The 12,454-nt window shown below is 38.4% G+C and overlaps 1 pseudogene across 1 annotated transcript in view; it reads right to left on the bottom strand.

The window, feature by feature from the left end:
• Positions 1–12,454, bottom strand: part of LOC308264150 (POU domain, class 5, transcription factor 1-like) — a 57,533-nt pseudogene that overhangs the window by 29,062 nt on the left and 16,017 nt on the right. The window lies entirely within an intron of this gene.

Raw genomic sequence — 12,454 nt, 5'->3', positions numbered from 1 at the left:
TTTTACTCCCAGCACCCCTCCCTGCATGACTTTGCAGATTCCTTCTCATTTCTCTTGATCTCTGTGATATGCCTTGGCTGCAGACTGATGTCCTCAATCATGCAGCCTTTTTGCTTACAGTATGTTTCTTGAACTCATCAGGGTGAGGTGAACTTTTGGAATACATTTCCCATGTTCAGTACTCTAACACAAGGTTTATATCTTACTCACCATATTAGTTTCTTAGGACTGATGAAACAGTATCCACAGTTGGTTCCTTAAAACAACAGGAACATATTGTTCTAGAGGTTGAATGTCTGAAATCCAGGTTTTGAAGGAGCATCCTTTCTGACTTTTATGGCTTCTGCTACTTACCTGTCATTCTTGTTCTGTGGCTTATAAAGTCATGGCTTTAGTTGTGTGACCATCGTCTCATGTGTCTTTACCTCCTCTTCCCTCTGTGAATGCCTGTCTCTGTATCCAAGTTTCTCTTTTTCATAAGGACATCAATCATATTGGATTATAGGCCACTCTAATAACTTCAGTTAACTTGATTCCCTCTGTAAAGACATATTCCTAAATGAGGTCACATTCTGAGGCACCGGAGTGCTGATTTCAACATATCTTCAGTGGTAACACTTATATCATGGCATTATTTTTGGTCAGTGGGTAGCTTTTCCATTCGGGGTGATTTAGGAGCCAGATTCACCTCACTGTGCAGTTTCGCTTCCCATAAGATTTTGGCATCATCTATTCCAGCTGATGATAAAGGGAAGAGTGTGTAGGGCAAGATACTTCACACCCACATTGGCTCAAGGCGGCACTGGGAGAACATGCCTCATGATCCTCCTGGAAGAAAGGGAGAATGAAAATTATAGTTCTTGCCAGGCACTGCTTCTTAAGTCATCCATGGCAAAGATCTAGTTTTTTTTTGTTTTACAATCCATCATAGCCCAATATTTATTAAATGTAATTAATCTATGTTATTTATCAAGGAATCAAAACCATACAAAATACAAGGCTCCATTTTTTATTAAGTTTATCAGACATAAAATACTTCCATAAAATTTTATAAATTGCTAAACCCTTAAGCTTTCTACTTGTATTCTTCGTCTTACAGACCACTAACAAATAGTTTGCAGAAGGGCACGGCTCCCATTTTGAGTAGCACTGCCTTTTACTGTGGAGGGGACTATAAAATTTGTCATATAGATGGCTACCTCTGTCTCACTCTAATGGCCTCGGCATTTGCTTCCTCCTGAATTCACACTTCAGTCTAATTATTTGTTTGACATTTGTCTTTCCTGCTTGTCTTCTAGACTCCAAGTTCTGTGAGGGGAGAGACCACATTTGTCTTGTTTATGGCCGTGTTTTCAGCACTTAGCTGAGTACCCAGCATGAAGTTAAAGGTTAGTAAATACATGTCAAAATCCTGTTTCTGGTCTGCACCTGAAGTGATCCCTATGAAAACATGTTTACATAAAATGTGACATTAATTTATTTAACAGAAGCTCGGCTGTTTTCTTCTGCCTAGGAGATGTTTTCCTTCTGCCTTGTGAACCAAACACTCATGCTCTAAGTTTATGCAGTGCAGACAAAAGGGATTTCCTTGGAACAATGGGCCTAATGAGATGGCAAGCAGGTGGTCAGGCCAGGGCAGGCCTTTGTTGCTGCAAGAGGAGGGTTAATAGTTGTCAGAACCCTGACTGCTCTCAGAAAAAATAGTTCTGTAAGCAGCACAAGAAATTGTGCTAAAGAATACTGAGAAATCTAGGGAAGCCCAGTTAGAGCCATCAAGGAGAGCTCTTCCAAGAAGACAGAAAAAGAAAAATTATAGATAAAGCCTGATGAAAACACAGGCATGTTGCTGAGTTACAAGAAGATAAATTTAGCAAGTGTTAACCATCAAATTCAGAAACATCCCTATTAGTCAAGCAAGAAGCTAATAAAATGTTTGAACTGGATTATTTATAATTTTTTTTCCAGCAGCTGGAAATATGATTTTTTTTAGAAAGAACTTGTGTGGATTTCCTCTACCGCCCCTCCCCAGTTTTGTCTCTTAAAGTCTTTCTTGAGTGTCTGGTTGTTACATGTAGAAAGAAACTATGCTTAACAAGTTTATATTGTAAAAATATCTAGCATTTATTGAGAGGTTACCTGTGTAAGGTACTAAAGTAGTTAGCTTTTTATGAATTGTTCACTTAACCACCACAACACCTTCCCGAGGTAGATTCTGTTATTGTCTTCATCCCATAAGTGCGAGAACTGAATCTGCTTGAGGGTAAGTAATTTACCAGGATCCCAGAGCTTGTAAGGGGACAGAGATTTACTTAGTTGTTAATAACTTCTTATTTTAATAAAAATTTAGTCATCCAAAATTAACTCCCTTGCATGAACAAACCATCCAAGATGTCTTTTAGTTTTAGAAAGAAGAGCATCTTATGTAAGCACGTTCTTTTTTTTCTTCCTGAAACTCTTCATATTACATTGTGTTGTGCCTTATTGAGTTATTTGCTTTTGATGACAAGTATTTTAACTGATAACTATGATAACTGATAGGGGATCACACAGTATTTTCAGAGCAATCACAATTCAGTGTCAGAGGAATAAAAGCATTGTAGGAATTTAGGTTAATGCTACTCAGGATTTCATAGGCAACCCATTGCTTTCATGTATTAGCCTCAGGAGAAACTCTTGGGCTATGGAGAAAATTGTTTAACTCTAGTAACAATAAGCCAGCAAAATATTGTGTTGGAAAATGTTGACTGGAGATGTCATCCTGATGAAATCGAAGTTATTGCTGCAAGAAAGGAGATGATGGTAACTTTCAGTGACTCAATTTATTTTTCCCAGAAGTTAAATGTGTTTTAAATTCATAAGCTCTGGTGTGTATTGCTTGAGTTTCCTGTTTAGCAATTCTCATTGACTTATTACAGTGTGGCCTTTCTTGCCTTCTTTAAAGTGCCAATCAACTCAGGTTTGTGTGTTCCTTCCTTTCCTGTGTATCCTCTGGCTTTGTGACAGATGCATGCCCTTTAGGACAGCAGGTGTTCCTAGGCCACGGGGAAAGTTGTTGCACAGCTGAAAAGCACCTGGCTTGGCCTATTGTCTGAGACACGGTAAACCTTGGGAACTCTTGAAGTATTCTGGATGCACAGAAGAGGAAATTAGTTGTGTTTATAGAGACAAGGGGAGGCTTAACCAAAGAGGAAAAATTTATTCTGGGTTTCTGAATGCAGCAGACCAACAGCTTCATGAAAGGAAAGCTATTTGGCTACCATGGTAGTAGCTGGAGCTTACAGTGATCCCTAAAACTTAATGGGCATGGAATAAATATTTGCTGAATGAACGAATAAATGAACAAATGATTCAAAAGCCATTGTGGAGTAGTGAGAAAAAGTAAAGACTGTAGAGCTGAACTGCTAGGATTGTTTCCTTCCTTCTTGGCTGTTCTATTCACCAGCCCTGTGGTCTTGATGGCATCACCCACTTCCTAGCATTAGCTTCCTTCACTGCAAAAGCAGAGAAGGTAAAATAGTGGAAAACATAGTAAAAGGCAAAAATAGCCATTACAGTGTCTGGTATTTTTCAGGTGCTCAGTTTATAAGGATTTATTTAATATCTATTAACATCCACCTTTTTCAAATGTATTGAGGTATAGTTAGTAAATAAAATTTGTACATATTTGCAGTATATAGTATAATGTTTTGGGATATATAGATTGTGAAAATCACCACAACCAAGCTCATTAACCTGTCAACTCACACTATATTTTTATGTGTGGATATTTTTATTTAATTAATTAATTAATTAATTAATTTTTTTGGTGGTACTGGGGTTCCTGGAAACCCTTCTACCTCCGGGCTACACCCCCAGACCAATTTTTATATTTTTATTTGGAAACAGGGTTTCTTAAGCCAGCGAGGCTGGCTTTGAACCTTGCCGATCCTCCTGTCTCCACCTCCCAAGCGTGGGGATTACAAGCGTGCGCCACCACGCCCGGCCTATGTGTGGATATTAAAGATCCACCATTTCAGAAAATCGCAAGTATGCAATATTGTTGGTTAGAGTCACCATGTTATATGTTACATCTTCAGATGTTGCTTCTCCTGCATAATAAATTTTGTATCCTTTGACCAATATCTTTCCACAGTTCCTAACCCCCCAGTCCCTGACAACCATCATACTATTCTGCTACTATGAGTTAAACAATTTAGATTCCACACGTAAGTGAGGTCATGCAATATTTTCTTTTTGTGGCATATTTAACTTAGCACAATGTCTTCCAGTATGGAAGGAATATCTATATCTATATCTATCTATCTATCTATCTATCTAGAGAGAATGAGAATGAATATAGCTTAATATAATAAAGGCCATATATGACAGGCCCATGGCTAACATCATACTCAATGGCGAAAAGCTAGAAGATTTTCCTCTAAGATAATAAGTGGAAAATAAGGAAGCCCGGATGCCCACTCTTGCTACTTCCATTCAAAACAGTAGTGGGAGTCCTAGCCAGAGAAATTTTAGGCAAGAAAAAGAAAAGTTACTCAAGTTGGCAGATCCAAGGTGGCAGAACAGAGACCCATCACTCACCTACCCCTCCCACAAAGAACTAAAGTAATAAGTGTGTAGCTGAATTTTGAGGTAAGGGATTGACTGTGGGAGAATGCTAGGAATCAGCAGTAGAGACAGATATATTGCAAGATACAGGTTAATGGAACAGAATAGATTCAAGAAATTAACCCTTGCTTCTAAAGCCCACTGAGTCACACCAATGATGTAAAAAACACACATTAGAGAAAAGACAGCCTTTCCAGTAAATGGAACTGGCAAATTTTTATTTACAGGCTGAAACTTGACCCCCAACCAACCTTTTTTTTTTTTTTTTTTTTTTTTAGGAACTGGAGATGGAACGCAGGGGCATTCTATCTCTGAGCTCTGTCCCCAGTCCTATTTTTTATTCTTTATTTTGAAACAAGCTCTCACTAAGTTGCAGAGGGCCTCACTAAGTAGCTGAGACTGTCCACAAGCCTGTAATCCTCCTGTTTCAGCCTCCCAAGTAATGGGATTACAAGCATGCTCCGTCATGCCCAGCTGACCCCTAACTTTTGTCTTGTGTAAAAATCAACTCATAATGGATCAAATACCTAAATGTAAGACTTGAAACTATGAAACTACTAGAAGAAAACATGGGGAAACACATGGAGACATTGGTACAGGAAACAAAAAATAAAAATTGACAAATGAGAGAACATCCAAGCTAAAAAGCTTCTGTACAGCAAAAGAAACATTCAACACAGTGAAGAGACACCTATGGAATGGAAGAAAATATTTGTAAACTACTCATTTTGTTACCAAATGATGATTTTCCTAGAAATTAGTATTATAGGGAAGTAATCTCTCTTACTCAGTTCTTGCTTTCTGAGAGAAATATTATAAATAGGCCTACTAGGGAATACAAGATGTTTATTTAGAAAGTGGGGGTGCAGTAATAGAAGGCCATGAAAAAAGGAAGTTGCAGTCCAGAGAAAGGGTCGAGTAATGAGCGAGAGACATAACCTGGAGAGGGTTGCTTCCCTGGTCTGAAGTGGTCCATTTTTTGGGAATGGAAAATGGTGTGGAGTCTTCCACAGGGCGAGTTTTATTCAGTTGGAATGCACAGCACCTTATGCACCCCTAATGCACAGCACCTTAGTCCTCCGCGTGCACAATAGAAAATCTACATTGTTTCTGCTTCTTCTCAGGAGGAGGGTTAGGGTCTCAGTGAGACCCTGCAGGGGTATAGCCATCTGATAGCCTGTCAGTTTTCCAACCCAGCTATTTTCATTTAAAAGGGCCTGTTTAACCTCTTCCCTTTGATGTTTCAGGTCTGTTCCAACACGGCCCACCTGCTTCTCTAAATACCTAAAATGTTGATCCAGAATATATCAACGTTATAGGTTTGGGGTTGGGCTATTCCCCCAAAACTCATGTGTTGCCAGTGTAGTCAGGTGGGACAGAGCTGGAGGAGGTGGGTCCTTGGGAGTGTGGTTGAGGGGACTATCTCTGTCTTTTATCCCTCCTCTCCCTCTGTTTCTCAGCTGCCATAGCTGATAGAAGTTCTTCCTTTTCTTCACACCTTGCTGCCTAGCCATTCCTGTGGCCAGCCAGTTGGTCAGCGACTGGCCTCTGAAATCACGAAACCTAAAATGAACCTTTCTCCCTCTAAGTTGTGCTTTTCAGGTATTTTGGTTACAGTGATGAAAAAGTTGGCTAACACAATGGGGAACTCAAAAATATTAACAAGAAAAACCCCAAATAAAAGCTGACAAATGATTTAAATAGATATTTCTCAAAAGAAGAAATGCAAGTGGCCAAAATGTATATAAAAAATGTTCCATATCACTGTCTACCAGGGAAATGAAAATAAAAACTACAATGAGATACCATTTTACTCTAGTTAGAATGCTTATTATTAAACAAACAAAAAGGAAAAAGAATAACAAAGGTTAGTGAGGATGTGGAAAGAAGAAACTCATACACGGTTGGTGGGATGTTAATTAATATAGTCATTATGGAGAACAGTATGGAGGGTCCTCAAGAAACTAAAAATAGATCTACCACCTAATCCAACTATCCCACTTCTGGCTGTGTATCCAAAGGAAATGAAATCAGCATATCCAAGAGGTACTTGCATGTCCATGTTTATTGTGGCACTAAATCAGCTAAATTGTAGCTAAAATATGAAATCAGCCTAGGTGTCCATCAACAGATGCGTGAACAAAGAAAATGTGGTATATAAATACAATGGGGTATTATTCAACATAAGAAAGAATAAAATCCTGTCATTTGCAGGAAAATGGATGGAACTGGAAGATAGTAAGTTAAATAAGCCAGACACAGAAAGATAGGTACCACATGCTATTTCTTATGTGGAAGCTAATAAAGTCAATCTGAAAATAGAATGGATTCCTAGAGATTGGAAAGTGTGTGTGTGTGTGTGTGTGTGTGTGTGTGTGTGTGTAATGGGACTATTTGATCAGTGCATGCTATATGTATGTACAGAAATATCACACTGTACCCTCTTAAGAGGTATGATTAATATGTATTAATAAGCTGGTCATGGTGGCACACACTTGTAATCCCAGCATTCAGGAGGCTGAGACAGGAGGATCATGGTTTAAGAACAACCTCAGCTACTTAGTGAGGCCCTTTGCAACTTAGTGAGACCCTGTTTCAAAATAAGGAATAAAAAATAGGGCTGAGGGTATAGCTCGGAGGTAGAATGCCCTGGGTTCTATCCCCAGTACTGCCAAAAATAAAATGTATTAATAAAAATAAAAGACATACAAATAAAAGAGGCATCCCAAAGGAAGAAGTTAATTTGCTTTTCTTTCCCCCCCTCCTCGTTTTATAGTCTCTTTATTTTACCTTACACTGGCTTTCACAGGTGCCTGGAAAACTCAATGTGCAGGAATCAAGGCCCTTGTGATACCACACAGTGCAGGTAGAGGGTAAGGACTCATTCAGAGGCCAAGCAAATCCAGGACTGGCTCAGGGCAGTGGGCTCTGGCATCAGCAACACGTGGGATGAAATTTGCGGTCATTTTAAAATAGATTCTTAATAGGTGGAGCTTCTTTCAATTCTGGGCTTGAATCTGGGTCAGCAGGAGGGCTGTGTTCGACCAATGGAAGAATAGCAAATGCAGTGCAAGCAGGGTTTAAAATAAGTATATTGGGCCTGGCCCTCTCGAGCATTTATTTCTTCAGTACGAAGGCTTGAACTCAAGGGGCTTGTACATGTTAGGCCAGGGCTTTACCATTGAGTTACCTCCCCTGCCCAGAACTTGTCTCTCTTGTTAGGTGTAGAGCCCCAAGACTCCTTGTGTAAATGAGCCTGCGAGAGCCTTCTGGGTGATGGAACCCATGCAGATGAGAATCCAGGTACCCCAGCTGGTCCCAGCTGACCCCGCAGGTGATCCAGTAACTGAGTGTAGACATGTGATGGAGGCCCAGCTGAGCTCATCTGAATCCAGCTTAGGTTTCTGACCTCCTTACAGCTTTGTGAGCTAAAAGAAATGGTTGTGGTTTTAAGGTACTAAGTTGTAGGGTCGTTTCTTAATACAGCAAAGCTTATTAATCAACAGTCTCAGCTAGAGACTAATTACTAGCTACACAACTTGGCACAAATCGTTTACTTTTTGTTACTTTCCTTTTGTGTGATATGGGAATTATGATCGTATTGATGTCACAGGATATTTGGAAAGTTTCAATGAGAGAAAGCATGTAAAACGGAACTGTAGTGCTAGGTACATGAGTTCTCAATAAACTGTAGCCATTACCGTAATGATGTAAGGATATTTCAGCCTACGTCCTGACTAATTATTGACTCTCCCTATATGAAAAAAAAAAAACAGCAATGAGGAAGTTATTACTTAACAGGGCACAGATCAACACAAATGTTTTATTAAGAAGCCATTTTAATTTTCCTGCTGGCATGAGGCAAATGAAGAGGGCAGATATATTTTAAATTAAAAAGTACATAATTCTCTCTTTGGAATATATATGTAACCCTGCAAAGCTGAATCTATAAAACAGAGAGGGTATTCAGCAAGATAGGTCTTGAATAACAATTGTGATTCACGTGGAATTTGTATTTGAAACACTGGATAAGATAATGTCAAAAAGTGCAGGATAATAAATTGCTGAAACTCTTCAGTTCATATAAAATCGACATGCACTGCCATATTCCAGATGCTAGATTGCAGTTCCTTAATATAACAAGTTGCCAATTCCTCTCTCTAGAGAGCGATTGACAGATTGCAATGCAATCTGTTGATGTTCTTTGACGGTGATTCTCAGTTACCGTCACTACGGAGGCTTTGCTCTGGAAACCGTGTATCACCACTGGGTGTTGTGACCATTGCAATCTGTATTAGGACCTATAAACTATCACTTAAAGAATGGGATTTAGGGGGCTTCAAAAAATAAGCAAGACTCGCTAAGCATATTACACAGAAGAGCCAATAATGAAATTACGGTGTGTATTTTACAGAACAAAATGTCTTCATGAAGACAAAGAAAAGCTGATAAAAATGAATTATAAGGAAAGTAAAAGACCATAAAAAATTTAGTCAAATTTTTAGGCAGGGATGAGGCTGGGATAATTTTCAACATGACTAAGCTTGCCTTTGAAATACTGAAGATTGATTACAGGGGAGGAATAAACTCATAGATCATAATGCTGGGGACACTGTTTGTTACATGTGATTTGCTTTTAGTTCATATTTACATCTAATTTAATTCAATCATGAAAGGTACATTTTGATTGGCTGTATTATGACACAGTGATTGAGTTCTACAGTCAGCCTATCTGTGTTGAAACTCTTCATAGCTATGGGGCTTGGGGAGAAGTGCTCACCTCTCTAAGGGTTTATGTGTAGAACAGGGATAATAGTTGGCTCTCCCTTTCTTGCTTTGATAATACAGTGAAATAATACTTGGAAAGTGCTTAGAACAATGTCTGGCAGAGAGAAGCATTCTATAATTCCTATCATTTGGAGAAAAAAATGTAAAAGGTAGCAAGGAGATAAGAAAAAATCACATATCACACATGATACCATTACTATTTTGATCTATTTCATTTTGGATTTTATGGGTGTGTGTGTGTGTGTGTGTGTGTGTGTGTGTGTGTAATGCAGGGGCATTCATCTGAGCTACATGACCAGCCCTATTTTATTTTTTAAATAAAAAAACAGGGTGTCCTTAAGTTGCTGAGTGCCTCAGCAAATCGCTGCGGCTGGCTTCAAACCTGTGACCCTCCTCTCTCAGCCTTCCAAGTACTGGCTGAATTTTATGCCTTTTCAAAAGGATATTGGTGAACTCAGATAAACTTGGAGAAGATTGGCATTTCTATTATTTATGAAGTTTTTTTTAGGGAGAAAATGAAAAATAAAATCACTTTGAATGAAAGCAATTTGCTGTATCAGGTAGAGTTCTAGAATAATACAAATTCAGAAGATGCATTGAGATTGAGGAATACTTTTTATAAGTGCCACAAAATCTGGTTTTGTACATCTATAATATTGTAAAACCTGAAAAGTTTGGTTATATCCAGTGTAGGTCAGGGAGTGGGGAATAAGGATATATTTAAGCACTGCTTTTGAGAGAACAAGTTGGCATAGTTTATTGGAAGGGCTAGATAGCAACGCCATTCTTCCTATTTTTTTATTTTTATTTTTTGGTGGTACTGGGGTTCCTGGAAGCCCTTCTATATCCGGGCTACACTCCCAGACCTATTTTTTTATTTTTTTGAAACAGGGTCTCTTAAGCCAGCAAGGCTGGCTTCGAACCTGTGTGATCCTCCTGTCTCCGCCTCCCAAGCGCGAGGATTACAAGCGTGCGCCACCATGCCTGGCCCGCAATGCCATTCTTAGTTTCCACTTCTAATGATCATTCTGTTCAAGCAATGCTAGAATCTTTTATTAAAAACAAGGAATGACCAAGAATGTTCACGCTGGCATTGTTAGCAATAGGAAAAGGTTAGAAACAACCTAAAATGTCCCCCTTAAAGAGGAGAGTAATGACACATGCCTGCTTAGTAAATTTTTAGGATTTATTTTTGAGGAAAGGTGGTGATTTGATTGTGCTAAGACACGTTTTCATAGACATACCTGATTTGGTAGAAATCCAGTAAGAAACATATTCAGTACATTTAGCAAGTCATTTATAAATGGACAGAAAAACACCCAAACATGATAGTTTGTTATGCTCCTGATTGGAAAATTCTACTTTTATTTATTTTTCGGTACTGGGGATGGAATTTGGGCATTCTACCTCTGAGCTACACCCCCAGTTTATTTTTTATTCTTTACTTTGAAAGAGTCTCACTGAGTTGCAAAGTGCTTCACCAATTAGTAGCTGAGCCTGTCTGTGAAGTGCGATCCTCCTGTCTCAGCCTTATGAATGTTGGGAATACAAACTTGTGCCACCATGCCCGACTCTGCATTATATTTTTTTAAGAAGTTGTTATTTTTAAAGGAGTTGAACTACTGGTGAAGGGAGGATTTTCAAGCTTTTTAATGGTTATTTGGAGGTAGAAGATTTTATGAGTTCTTGCTTGAAAATGGGGGATTTGCAACAGGATTCTTGCTTTGTTTATATGCTATGCTAGTTTCTTCCAATAATTTTGAAGAATGTATTAGACCATTGATTTTCAAAGTATGCCCTCCCAAGCAGCATGTACATCTCCTGGACCCATGTTAAAAATGCAAATTCTGAACTAAAAGTGGTGGTGAATGCCTGTAATCCCAGTGCTTAGAAGGCCAAGATTGGAAGATCAATGGTTTGAGGTCAGCCTCAGCAACTTAGTGAGCTCTTATTTCAAAATAGAAAAAAAAAAAAAAAAGACTAGCAGTGTAGCTCAGAGGTAGAATGCTGCTGGGTTCAAAAAGGAGGGAGGAAATGCAAATTTAGTGACACTGTTGCTCATTAAAGATTGAGAGCTATCACCTTAGACTGAACACATTGAAAGCAGGAGTTATATTGCTGAATTTACACACAGGTCTAGTATGCTATATTTTATTCAAGTTTTGGAGATGGAGGGTGTGAATGTAGCAAGAGAGCTGTCTATTGGTTACAGAGGTCAATGTGATACCTAACCAACCATAGGGGTGCTGACTTAGCACCCGCTATATTAGAAGATTAAACAAAAAGCTGTTCATTAAGGTATACATGCTCTTGAAAAGTGTAGTTTACTTGGAAGAAAGGAAATAGATGTGGAATATGCGGAGGCTCATAGGAGTAATGATTTTCTTTTCTTTTATTTTGAGCATAGAAAATAGGAGTTTTCTGATGGTCTAAATGTGGATGGCACCTTCTTGACCTGTTTAATGAATTATAGATTTTTGGATTATTATCTATTGCTTCTAGGACTCCAATAAAGGTTAAATACAACTATCATGATCTTTTAAAATACCAGTCTGACTCTGCCAGTCTCTTGCTTCATGTTTTTTTCAAATGAATGCCTACGTTGTATTTAAAGAGACAAACGTTCACTCAATTATTCATTTGCTCATTTATTTTTTACAAATATATGTTGAACATTTACCATATGCCAGGCAAATAATATTTTTTTCCAAATGTGAATAATAGCCTTCAAAGTGCTGATTTTAGAAAATGTAAATGGTATGTAATAAAATCCTTCCTTGCTGCAAGTCAAATTATTCACTCATATAATCAGTCCTAGTATGTTGTGAAGATTTGGAGATTATTTAATAAATTTCAATCACAAGGTCATAAAGAGATCTGATGCTGCAGAGTTGGTTTCCTGTATCCGAGGATCTGGTTTTATTCTCCACAAAGATCAGATAAATGGAGAATTTCAAGATACTTCATTTTGTGTTTGGTGGACACAGCCAGAGGGGGCAATAAAGCTGAGTTTGAAGAAGCAGGATGTTTTCAAAGACAGAAATAACACTTAAGGGGAACT

Source organism: Muscardinus avellanarius (assembly GCF_963383645.1).
Source record: "Muscardinus avellanarius genome assembly, chromosome: 6".
NCBI lineage: Eukaryota > Metazoa > Chordata > Mammalia > Rodentia > Gliridae > Muscardinus > Muscardinus avellanarius.
Note: the sequence above shows the minus strand (reverse complement) of the source record. Positions and strands in the feature narration are given on the sequence as shown.